This window comes from Palaemon carinicauda, chromosome 27 (assembly GCF_036898095.1).
Source record: "Palaemon carinicauda isolate YSFRI2023 chromosome 27, ASM3689809v2, whole genome shotgun sequence".
Lineage (NCBI taxonomy): Eukaryota > Metazoa > Arthropoda > Malacostraca > Decapoda > Palaemonidae > Palaemon > Palaemon carinicauda.
Window position 1 is genome coordinate 30,548,865 of NC_090751.1, and position 12,500 is coordinate 30,561,364.

Below are 12,500 nucleotides of genomic sequence, written 5' to 3' on the forward strand. Positions count from 1 at the left end.
CTCCTCCTCCTCCTCCTCCTCTTTTATTGAATTAATAATTTTTATAAAATTGAATTCCCCCTCCCTTGGGAATTACAGACTTGGAGGAATTAGATACGATGTATTCATATACTATTGCCAGGATTCGAACCTTCGCCTGTGGATATTCACAATACTAGACTGTTGTCTTATCCATTGAGCTATCAAGAGAAGTTTAAGTAGAGTCTGATTCTGATCTACATATTCCTTTCAAAATTAGGTGGCTAAATCTACCCTTCTTCACCATGATTATCTTTGTTAACTTGTTCTGTGAGGATCCTGCCTAATAATCTTTAGTCTCCCCTACCTCCTGGTTATATTTTTTATATATAAAGAGATAGTAAGTATTTTACTCATTCTTTCTCAGTCTTCTTGTTATTCATACTTGCTTTATAAACCTTGGACAGTCACTTAGTTACGAAGGTGGACCCAAATAACTCCTGGTGTGTTTTCATTTTTCATCATTTTGATTATGTCAGTTGTACTCGGGCTTTTGCATCTCTCATAGAACCAGGTCTGTGATAAACAGCAGCATCATTGTGTTGTCTGTGAAATTCTTATTTTGGCTGATACTCTTTCTAGCAGAATATTTTGAACATGTTATATGTTTAAATAAACCAGGAACATATATTCTGCTCTCTCACTTTAGTTTTTCTCAGTTGAGAAGTGCTAGAAATATTCTCTTCATCTTCCTAGGTTTGAATTAATCTTGTATATTTGCTCATTTCATCTTAAATTCTGAGATGCATTTGCTCATTAACCTTCTAACATTACCATCCTTAAGAACAAACTTGTTTTCTCAATTTTTTTCTCATCATGTACCCTCTGATTTTGATGCTTGCTTATGTTTTTTTCTTTTTGGTAGTCACCTTATTCCTTCATGTAATTTTTGTTTTATTTTTTTCCTTCCATTGAGATCCTTTTATCCTCGCCTAGCTACTGGCGTGTTTATTTCCCCTTATTCTCCAGTACCCTCAAACTCTCCCTGCTGGCTTCACTCTTGAATTTTACATATTCTTCATACACGTTTTACTCACGAATTTTTAACTCCTTGTTTTTCCATATTTTTCTTATTCTAATTTTTAAAAAAAATTCATACATTTACTGTCACATTTCCACCCATTCTCTTGATATATATTGATTTTCCCTTCAATCAAAAGTGATTAATTTGATCTTTATCCACCCCTCTTTCCCTATTGCACCCATCGATTTGTTCTTCCATATAGTCCGCATTAACATACACTTTAGCAAACTCTTTCTTTCCATTTTTGCTTACCACAATACACTTCAGAATATTATCCTTTAGGGACCATGTGTTTCCAACGGCTAAGTCTCTTTCCAAACACTTTTCTACATGACTCTATTATTATTTAGTCCATGAACAACACGTCTACCAAGAACTGAATTTCTTTCTGTGCCATTTACCTTTACACTCAAATCTCCCAGCCATCCAACCTTTTATGTTCTCCACTCCTAGCCTGGCTCTGATTCAAACCCTATCAGTAAGATTCTCTTTCATTCTTTTCATATCCTGAATACGGACTCTGTTCTTCTTTATTATAGGGACTTCATGTTTACATATAATGTCAACAAAGCATGTCTTTCTATCACCTACCCTTGCATTTAAGTCTCCTAATACAACCAAATTTTCAGTTGTAGTAGTTTCTCTTTCAACCTCATCCCATGTAATTTTCGGACAATTTACACTGATTCGTTTCACCTTTTCTCCCTCTACACTCAACGAGGTGCCTCACACTGAGGGACCTGGGGGAACCCAAACAAAAAATAACGCAATAATAAGGCAATATCTTATTGGCAAAAGACTCAAACATATACATTTGTGCTTTTCCATCTATCACTGTTGTGCTCTTGACACTGCTGCTTCTTTCCCACCGTTATCCCTACATTAAGGGGTCGGTTGCCTGATGCGCCCTCTCCAATGCCTTCTTTCAAAGACATACTCTTCTACCAAACCTCTTCTCTCCATATCATCCTTCACCTTATCCCGCTATCTGATTCTCTGCCTCCCTCTCGATCTTCTCCCCCTAACAGGAGACTTTTATCTAAGCTACCTTAGTCACTATCACCATTTTTTCCCTTCGTTTCCCATTCAAAACCCCAAGAGTTTCTTTTTAATCGTTTTTCGTATTTTGCTGTATCATTAGAATCCTGATAAGGGTGTATAAATTCCGATTGTTATAGGTCTTCATTAATTAATTGGTCTTTTTTTGCTTACATTGACTTAATAAAAAAAGTTTTTTTTTCGTTTATTGTGTTTTTGTTCACTTTCCCAGAATGGGTGTCGCCACAATTTGATTTTGAAATATTTACAGGTAACATTTCCTTCTTCCGACATCTCTAAATCACTCAACCACAAAGATAGTGGACCGTCAAGGGGGGGGGGGGAGGGGGAGTGTAAATGCCGCCAGTGCACCTCCCTCGGACTTTGGGTATTATTAAAGGGTCTTTGCAGCGCTTCCTCACTAGTTCCACCTACTTTTTAGCTTTCCATTCCTCCATCTTGCTCTCCAGTTTCTTATAAATTTTACGGGAATTTCCCTAAATTGTACTTCACCCCTGAATGGCCACTTCAGCCACAGGCCAAGTGTCATAGGTAAAATTGATCCATAAATTGGGATTTTATATATGAAGCTGTGCATCACCGGCCACCTGAAACCATTTTGTCACTTCGAACAATTTAGTTTCGACAATGAAGCCTTGACTTCCACTACATACATTGTGTTTATAGGTGGGTATATGTGTATATATATATATATATATATATATATATATATATATATATATATATATATATGTGTGTGTGTGTGTGTGTGTGTGTGTGTGTGTGTGTGTATATAATATATATATATATATATATATATATATATATATATATATATATATATATATATATATATATATATATATATATATATATATATTATAACAACTTGTCAGAAAAAGAAATGGAAATGGGCAGGACATGTAATGAGAGTAGCAGACAATAGATGGACATTAAGAATAATAGAATGGGTACCTAGATATTATAAAAAGAGGTAGAGAAAAGAAGTGAAGACGATGGATCGACGAACTAAGGAAGTTTGCTGGCATGGACTGACACCCGAGAGGTACACTCGGAAACCACTCCCACAAATTGCCGAAGCAGTAGGGTGTAGACAGGAAAGGAGGAGGGGATATAAAGGATTGAACCTGTGTATGTATACATATCTACTGTATATCTAAATATTTAGACGTCATTTCTTATGGCTGTGGTACACACATACACACACACACACACACACACACACATATATATATATATATATATATATATATATATATATATATATATATATATATATATATATATATATATGTGTGTGTGTGTGTGTATTTTTGACATTTTTTTGTGAATATCATTCATCATAGAGCTATTTTAACTTTAAGTTTCAACATTACCACCTTGAACACAAATACTGTTTTCTCCCTTCGTTACCCATCCAGAACCCCCAGACATTTCATGTAATGTTTTTTTTCGCATTCTGCAATTTCAGTACAATCAGTAATGCCAAGTTAGTCAAGCCATCACATTTCCCCGCTTTGTTTATAAATGCCCTATGAGTCATCTTGGTAAACAACTGAAGTTTCTGTAAGACCTTTATGTTGTAAAGCCAAGACTCTCTTTGTCATTATGGAATCTGGATTATCATCGGACAAGTATTTCCTAATATACTCTCTCTCTCTCTCTCTCTCTCTCTCTCTCTCTCTCTCTCTCTCTCTCTCTCTCTCTCTCTCTCTCTCTCTGTGTCTATGTTTTTTGATCCACGCTGTATATTTCACATTTTTCTGAAGCCGATGTTTTGTTTTCTGCGTCAGGGGTTCATTCTTAATTTAGCTGTTCCTAAAGTATGAATGTAGAAGTGAACGTTAGGTTGGTTTTTATCTGGAAGTCTCTTGCTATTAGGTAGAACAGCTTCTATGTAAAGTCTTTATATATATATATATATATATATATATATATATATATATATATATATATATATATATATATATATATATATATATATATATATATAAGTCATTTAAGAGGGTGCATCAGGCAACCGACCCCTTAATGTAGGGATAACGGTGGGAAGTGAGGTTAATTTGTGTCTATATATATATATATATATATATATATATATATATATATATATATATATATATATATACATATATATATATATATACATATATATATATATATATATATATATATATATATATATATATATATATATATATGAGTAATGTGTTTATATTCGCACGCGCCCTTCCACCAGCGTTCCATCTCACATGTGCATATGAGAACAAAGAAGGGAGATTATTGATTATACTGTGTGTGCAGAATGTTTTGTGTATGCATTGGACAGCGATATTTTATATTACGGAGTATTTTATTTTATTTTTATATTTTTTTAATTTTTTTTTATTTTGTAGTAGAAGATATTAGAATTCCTAATACATTCTAATGTTCACTGATGGATTTCAGGTCTTATTAGGAGCTCTGTAATAATATTAATAACTCTAACTCCCCTTAACTCCTTCCTCTATATATATATAAATGTTTGAGATTTCGATTTCATTAACCGGTTCGTGTGCACCTGCTTGCCAATTAAATGTGGATCGCATCGTCCGTAGATTTGCGATAATAATGTGGAAATGGATTCGTGCTTCCAATACTGTTGAAGGCAGATGAGGTATTATTAAGGATTTCGCTGCAATAGATGAAAAAAGAGTTCTTGCCAGTGCAAGTTATTCGAGCCAAGACCTCATCGTTCGAAAACGTTACCATGGCAACCTCGAAGTTGATTTTAGAACGCAGATGAACATTGAATTCTTTTTTTCCTTTTTAATTCTTTTTTATTTATTTTGGGCTGCTTTGCTTTTCCGTCGTTTCATTTCTTTCCCCATAATTTTATTTCTTTTCGTTGTTGCTTTGTTTCGCCGTATTTTTTCTTTGTTAAAGTTTTTATAGTTTATATCGGAAATATTTATTTTAATGTTACTGTTCTTAAAGTATTTTATTTTTTTCGTGTTTCCTTTCCTCACTGGGCTATTTTCCTTGCCTTGGGCCCCTAAGCATAGAATCCTTCTTTTTTCATCTATGCTTGTAGCTTAGTAAGTAATAATAATGAGAATGTGCTTTCTATTGCCGTAGAGTTGCTTGTTTCCTTATTTTCTTCTGAATTATGGTGTTTCACATCACTAATTATTCACGTTCTCTTATTAAATTTGTTATAGTAATGGCATAAATGATAATACGTCGCTCTTCAGTCTATAGCTTAGTTTATATATGTAGTTTTATTGTTCAATCTAATTTTAGCTAATAATTATTCAGAGGTACTGTATGTTAGATTATCGTAGCAGAGCATACGAATCTCTCTCTCTCTCTCTCTCTCTCTCTCTCTCTCTCTCTCTCTCTCTCTCTCTCTCTCTCTCTCTCTCTCTCTCTCTCTCTATATATATATATATATATATATATATATATATATATATATATATGTGTGTGTGTGTGTGTGTGTGTGTGTGTGTGTATATATATATATATATATATATATATATATATATATATATATATATATATATATATATATATTAGTTATTTACATTCTTGTGTATTATGTTAAAATTGGCGTGCTTAGTATTGATGTTGCTATTATAGTTGTACAGTATCTCTAAATAGTATATATATTTTTACACCAATTTTTAGTATTCCCAATTTTTTTTTTCCAATCCTCTGTGGGTGAGTTTTTATCGGCCCCAATGTTCATAGTGCGTTAGTTCTCTCTTTTTTTTCCTTTTTTTTTTGTGACGAAGCGATTATAATGTAGCTTTTCCCTCTTACATATTATATTCGAAGTGTTAGCGCTAGTGTGTGTGTGTGTGTGCGTACATAGGTACGTTTGTGAGCGCTTCATTCCCCGTCTTTTATTCGGCCTCTCATCTTATCCTCTAGCGTTTCCCATCTCCGTCTTTCTCGGCTGCTGCTGTGTTCCTCCAATATGTTGAACTGTTTGCCTTTTATCTCTCCACTTTTATTATTTTTTCATAATGGAATTATTTCATCGATGATAAGAGACTTTTATGTTTGATCTTGCTAAATTAAATAGAAGTATGGTGACAATAATATAATATAAAGGTTGCGACGGACATATAAATATATATATAATGTGGTATATATTAATGTTATTTAAAGTCTTTCTCTGGGTAAGTTCTATTGAAGAGACGGTTTGCTAGGAAGACTGTATGAACGATCTCGTCCGGATGGCGGGTAACCTCCAGCCGAGCCAAGCCAAACTCGACTTTACGTCAGTCGGGCGCAAGATCGTCGGCCTCGAAGCGAGGCGAGCTAAAATCGCCCAAATTCACGCTGGTGCGACGTTGCTCCAACTCTCTGGGAATTTCATTGCGTTTCGTCAGGTAGTTTTCCCGGTGTGTTCCGTTCGTTTTCTCTGGGCTTAGTATTTCGTATTCCGGTATTCACTATTTTTCGAAATAGACTATTTGGTTGTTTTTTTACCCGCTCGTCCTAAGTTGAATTTTTGGAGGGTTTGTTGATGAATGGATGTTCGAAATATTTTTGTTGTTTTCCTCTAGTATTTACATATATTAGTGAATTTCTTAAATCGTGATAAATATAGGTAAATTTGTGTCTTAGTATTGTGGCCGTGTTGGGGCTATTGATTGGTTGGTGTGCGGCGTTGCCGGTTGTGGCAGTCATTACAGCGACGGTGCCACGTCTCTCTCTCTCTCTCTCTCTCTCTCTCTCTCTCTCTCTCTCTCTCTCTCTCTCTCTCTCTCTCTACAGGTCAAAATTGTTTCCTATCTCCGCTGGTTTTGAAGTCATTGAAACAAACGCCGATCATGATTGTGATAAAGTATGCTAATATTATTTAATTAAATTCTCCCAAGGACAGAGCATCATTTCGGATTATTTTGTAGGTCGATTTTGTTTTCCCGTCGAATAAAACTAAGCCATAACTTGTGTCATTATAGCGCTGCCTTTCAGAATATTGCGCAGCCAGAACTTTCCAGCCCATGCTAAACTTTAATTTCCTTTTTTTTTTTTTCATTTTTAATTCTATTGGAGATATTTCCACAGCCTCTTTATTGGCCCATAGTATTCTTTACTACCACCGATTTGTTCTCGGCAACCATCCCTATGGATATTGACGAGGGAGCCCAGCACGGCGGTTTCAGTGCACGTGTTGCTGAAGAGCATCCCATTTGTCTCGTTTTGGGATTTGCAGTCGGCCAAGAGTTGGATAAATATAGACAGGCGTTTGTCTGGGATCATACTCGTTAATTGAATGTGATTATTCCCTCCTGATGGATTCCTTTAGCAATTGTCATTATTCGGACGCTGTATATGGTGTTTGGGTTTAGCCGTATTTTTGCTGTATTTTCTTGTTTAGCCGTAATTTTGTTGCATTTTCTTATGATAAGCCGTATTTTTTGTATTTTCTTATGTTAAGCCGTATTTTTGTATTTTCTTATGTTAAACAGTATTTTTTCGTATTTTCTTATGTTTAGCCATATTTGCTTTGTATCATCTTATGCTTAGCCGTATTAATGTTAATTTTCTGATGTCAAGTCGTGTATTTATTTTCTTATGTTTAACCGTATTTTTAATATTTTTTCATTTGTTTAGCTGTATTTTCGTTATATTTTCGATGTTAAGTCGTTTTTATTATATTTTCATATGTAGCCGTATTTTTGCTCTATTTTGTCCTGTCCTTCCTGTTTGATATAGAGGTGTGCGGACGTCCACCCCACTGGGGCACAGTATATCTCGCTCCGAGTCAGAGGATTGAACTTAGGGCTTGTTCATCACCTCTGCTAGAGAAGGATGAGCCACACAGGAGCCTCACACTGGGTCATTTACCTGTTTGAATAGAAGAGCCTCGTGGGACTCGGGAAGTTGGACTTATAGTTTCTTGGTGTGGATCTGGGCGTTGAATTAATATATTTCTAAATTAATTTTTTTTTATATATATATATATATAATATATATATATATATATATATATATATATATATATATATATATATATATATATATATATATATATATATATATATATAAGATTTTTGGTATTTGTGTTCCTGAAACAAGATTTGATTTTCATATGCGCATATTATCATTGTTGTTATTATTGTTTCTCTTTTATGAAAAAAATAGCATCTAGCTGGTTTTTATCTAGCCAAAACTGATCTCTTGTTTTGTACTTGTCTCATTCAACTTAGATGAATGGTCAAGATTTATTTTAACGTTGTTATTGTTCTTTAACTTCTTATATTTTTTCCTTGTTTTCTTTCCTCACCGGGCTATTTCCCCTGTTGGTGCCCTCGGGCTTATAGCATCCTGCTTTTTCAACTAGGGTTATAGCTTGGCAAGTAATAATAATAATAATAATAATAATATAGGAATATGTTCAACTGCCTGTGAAACTAAAGTGATTTGGCTGTATATTCATGTCGTCTAAATATGTTATTCCTTATTATTTGAATAAGAAAATAATGATGTTCATGTAAAATATATCCTCTGAACTAACGTCAGTGCCTGAAGCGCGCAGTCATTGGTTTTGAAAAGCTGCCAGCTCTTGTTCTGGAGAGGAAAAATGGTAGTTTTTATATGGTAACAATTTTTATGAAAGTTTAGACACTAAAGATAATTTAAGGTCAAAACCTATCAAATCTTGCTGCTTGCTTCCTTTCGTGTTGCACATTCTGTAGTAATATATGTAGAAAAACTCCTGATTAAGATAAGTTTAATCGTATCCGACGAAGTCTTATTTCTACCCGAAGGCATTTCTCATGTTCTCTGCTGCATTGCAGTTGTGAAGGGCTGTCCTTAGTGGTGGGACTTTATTTCTATATAGTGGAATTTTGAGTCCACCCTTCGACTGATATAATTTTTACATTGGTTTTTTTCTTCTGAATTTTGGGGGAAGATTAAATCGTTTGTAGCTGATTGGTTGTTTGAATACTCGTCGCTGATTGGTTGCTGGAAGACTAGTAGCCGAATGGTTGCTTGAAGACCAGTAGCCGATTGCTTGCTTGAAGCTAGTAGCAGATTGGTTGTTTGAAAACTAGTAGCTGATCGGTTTTTTGAAGACTAGTAGCTGATCGGTTGTTTGAAGACTAGTAGCTGATCGGTTGTTTGAAGACTAGTAGATGATCGGTTGTTTGAAGACTAGTAGCAGATTGGTTGTTTGAAGACTAGTAGCTGATTGGTTGCTTGAAGACTAGTAACCGATTGGTAGTGTAAAGACTAGTAGCCGATTGGTTGTTTGGAGATTAGTAGGAGATTGGTTGTTTGAAGACTAGTAAGACTAGTAGCCGATTAGTTGTTTGAAGACTATTAGCTAATTGGTTGCTGGTATTTACACCATTCTCGAATATTTTAGCAGAATTTCTAGTAAATACCCTTTGTATAAATTTGTGTTATCGGAGATAGATTTCTATCAGACGTTCGCATGGGCTTGTTACCAAGTGACATTAGTTACCTAAATCCCTTTCATTTTGATCATTGTAATTGGCCTGCTTTATAACACCTCCCACAATTTCCAGAATGTTTTAGATTGTTCCGAGTGACTCCTGGTGTTTTCTAACACTTTCTAACAAGACTGCCAGGTTTGTTAGATATAGCCCGATATGTATTGTTCTTTGATAAACGAAGATGAACTGGTAGATATTTACAGTTTAATCTTATAATGTTTTTTTTAGTCCTTTACGGTATCAATGTTGCATGGCATGCATGTGGAGTTGCATTTTCCGATGATCGGATGAACTTAAAACACAGCCTGAAGGAGTTTATGGTTCTCTCTCTCTCTCTCTCTCTCTCTCTCTCTCTCTCTCTCTCTCTCTCTCTCTCTCTCTCTCTCTCTCTCTCTCTCTCTCTCTCTCTCTCAATAATTCAAAAGCCCGCTAATATATTTTAGATAAATAATGTGGAATGTTTACCCCCTCACACACTGGTGTTATACATTGTGCAACTTTTATTTTGCTTTAAATGGTACGTTAGAGTAAATAGCAACGTAGTTTAAACCACCTTTTCACTACATAGATTCATTATTATTCTTTAAATGTTGACTGGAAAGCGTTTTCCAAAGTGGCTGTTGTAAATAGAAATAGTATGTTAGCTGAGTGAACAATATCGATTTGTAGAACAAATTATACCTCCGCCAACAACGTTGGAAGGAGGTTATGTTTTCGCCCCTGTTTGTGTATTTGTTTGTGAACAGCTTCCTGGCCACAATTTTAATCGTAGAGTAATGGAACTTGCTGTGATAAACTCTATTGTTAAAAGTTGGACATGGTTAAATTTTGGAAGGTCAAAGATCAAGGTCACCGTCAAGCGAAAATGTTCAATTCACTTAATCGGCCATAAGTTGGGACAACGTTGTCACAGAGACTTCAAACTTGGTTCATATTTGAGTGCATGAAAATCCACGTCAATTGATATATACATGTTATGGTCAAGGTCGAGCAAAAGGTCGAAAAATCAGCTGCCGCGGTGGAGGTCTACGCTCTACTGAGTGCTGCCCTTCTAGTTTTCAGATATGTCATATTGCATAATTTTTAGGTATTGAGCACTGGCTTAGTAAATTATACCCATTGATACTCCTGTATAATTTTGTGGATAATCTTGACGGTTGTGTCAACGTGTTTCGTATTCGGCACTTGCAAATTTGGAATGAACTCGTGAGCGTTTCCAAGTTTCGTAAATGGCGTGCTTTAGAATTTAATTAATTTTTTTTTATTATAGCGGTACACTACCCACCATCTATTACTTCACTAATAGTTTTCTTGTTTCCTTTCCTCACTGGGCTATTTTTCCCCGTTGGAGCCTGTGGGCTTATTACATTCTGCTATTCCAACTAGGGTTGTAGTTTAGCTTGATGATGATTATAATAATAATAATAATAATAATAATAATAATAATAATAATAATAATAATAGGAATGATAATATTTTTTATTATTACAGCAGAAATATATGGAATTTTAACTGCTATTTAAAAAATAACATTATAGTGGGTGAATGAAATTGTGAAATTTTTAGTAATGCTAATTGTATTTTACAACCTCTTATTGTTAACCTTACAAACCAATTGCTTTCAAAGATTCAAAAGTGGCTACTGATAATCAAGTATAGGAGAATACGCTTTTTATTGGTATACTCCACGATGAAAAGGCTGGCAAGGTATTAAAGGAAACTGTCCTGAATGTATTTCCATTGACATACAAATTTCTGTAATTATTTCATTTTAGGAAGCAGAAGTTTCTTTTGAAATGCATAATAGGAAGTAGGGTACTTGTGGTAGGTATCAAAATGAGAGATCATACCGTGACCATGCAAAGATGGGAAACGAGGGGTTTCGTAATACTAGGTATGCATGACATGCTGTTCTCGGAGATCTTTTGTTGATCAGATTTTGAAAGTATTATTTCTGTAGTGAAATACCTATCATAATAGTTGTATCAAAGACTTTAATTATTATTGTTTGCTGTGGTTCGTAGGTCAGTTTGGAATCCAGAAATTGTTCATAGATTGTGTAATGATTGAAGTTGATATGTTCTCGACTGGGTTAAAACTTGATGATGCCAAGATTATATATAATGACTTGGATTTTGACGTAAAAATAGACGACGACATTTTGGGATAGGGATGAAAGAGAATGATAATAATAAAAGGAAAGCGTAGAAATATGTTTTTTCAGTGGTTTGTTAGTTAAGAATAGACTGATGACACTGTTTTGACCAAAGTGAGTTTTTTTTTTTTATGTTTTGTCTCTATAAAGATCTGATATTTTAACATTTCTTATATCTTGTGCCTGATAATGAGTACATTATTTGGTAGTAATTTTGATGTGTTTTATAAATTGGGTACGTTTTTTGTCCCTCAAAATAACCTGGCAATTTCTTCTTGGAAGCTTTTAAGAGTTTTACAAGACATAGAGCATTATGTTACGGAGACTGTTAAGTAATTTATTTGTTGTTGAAAGTTAACTAAAAGAATTTGAAAATGACAGAACAATGGACCAAAAGCATAGCAACGGTAATGGCTTATAATTTTTAGACCTCGTTAATTTTGTCCTACATTATTATTATTATTATTATTATTATTATTATTATTATTATTATTATTTCCAGAACCCTAGTTGGAAAAGCAACATGCTAGAAGGCTCAGGGTTCAAACAGGTAAATAATCCAATGAGGAAATGTTGGGAATTGGCCGTCACTTTTAAATACCTATAAATTTTATTGCATACTCTTTTTTTTTATCAAGTATATTTTAGTGAGGCAACATTTTATACCAAATCATCTAGCCCCGACACTTGTGATATTGCTTGGTTTCACAGGTGGCAACGAATTAAAGATTGGCTCCATTTGTTTGTGTGCGCTTGGCCATTTTGTACAGGTTTATGATAACTT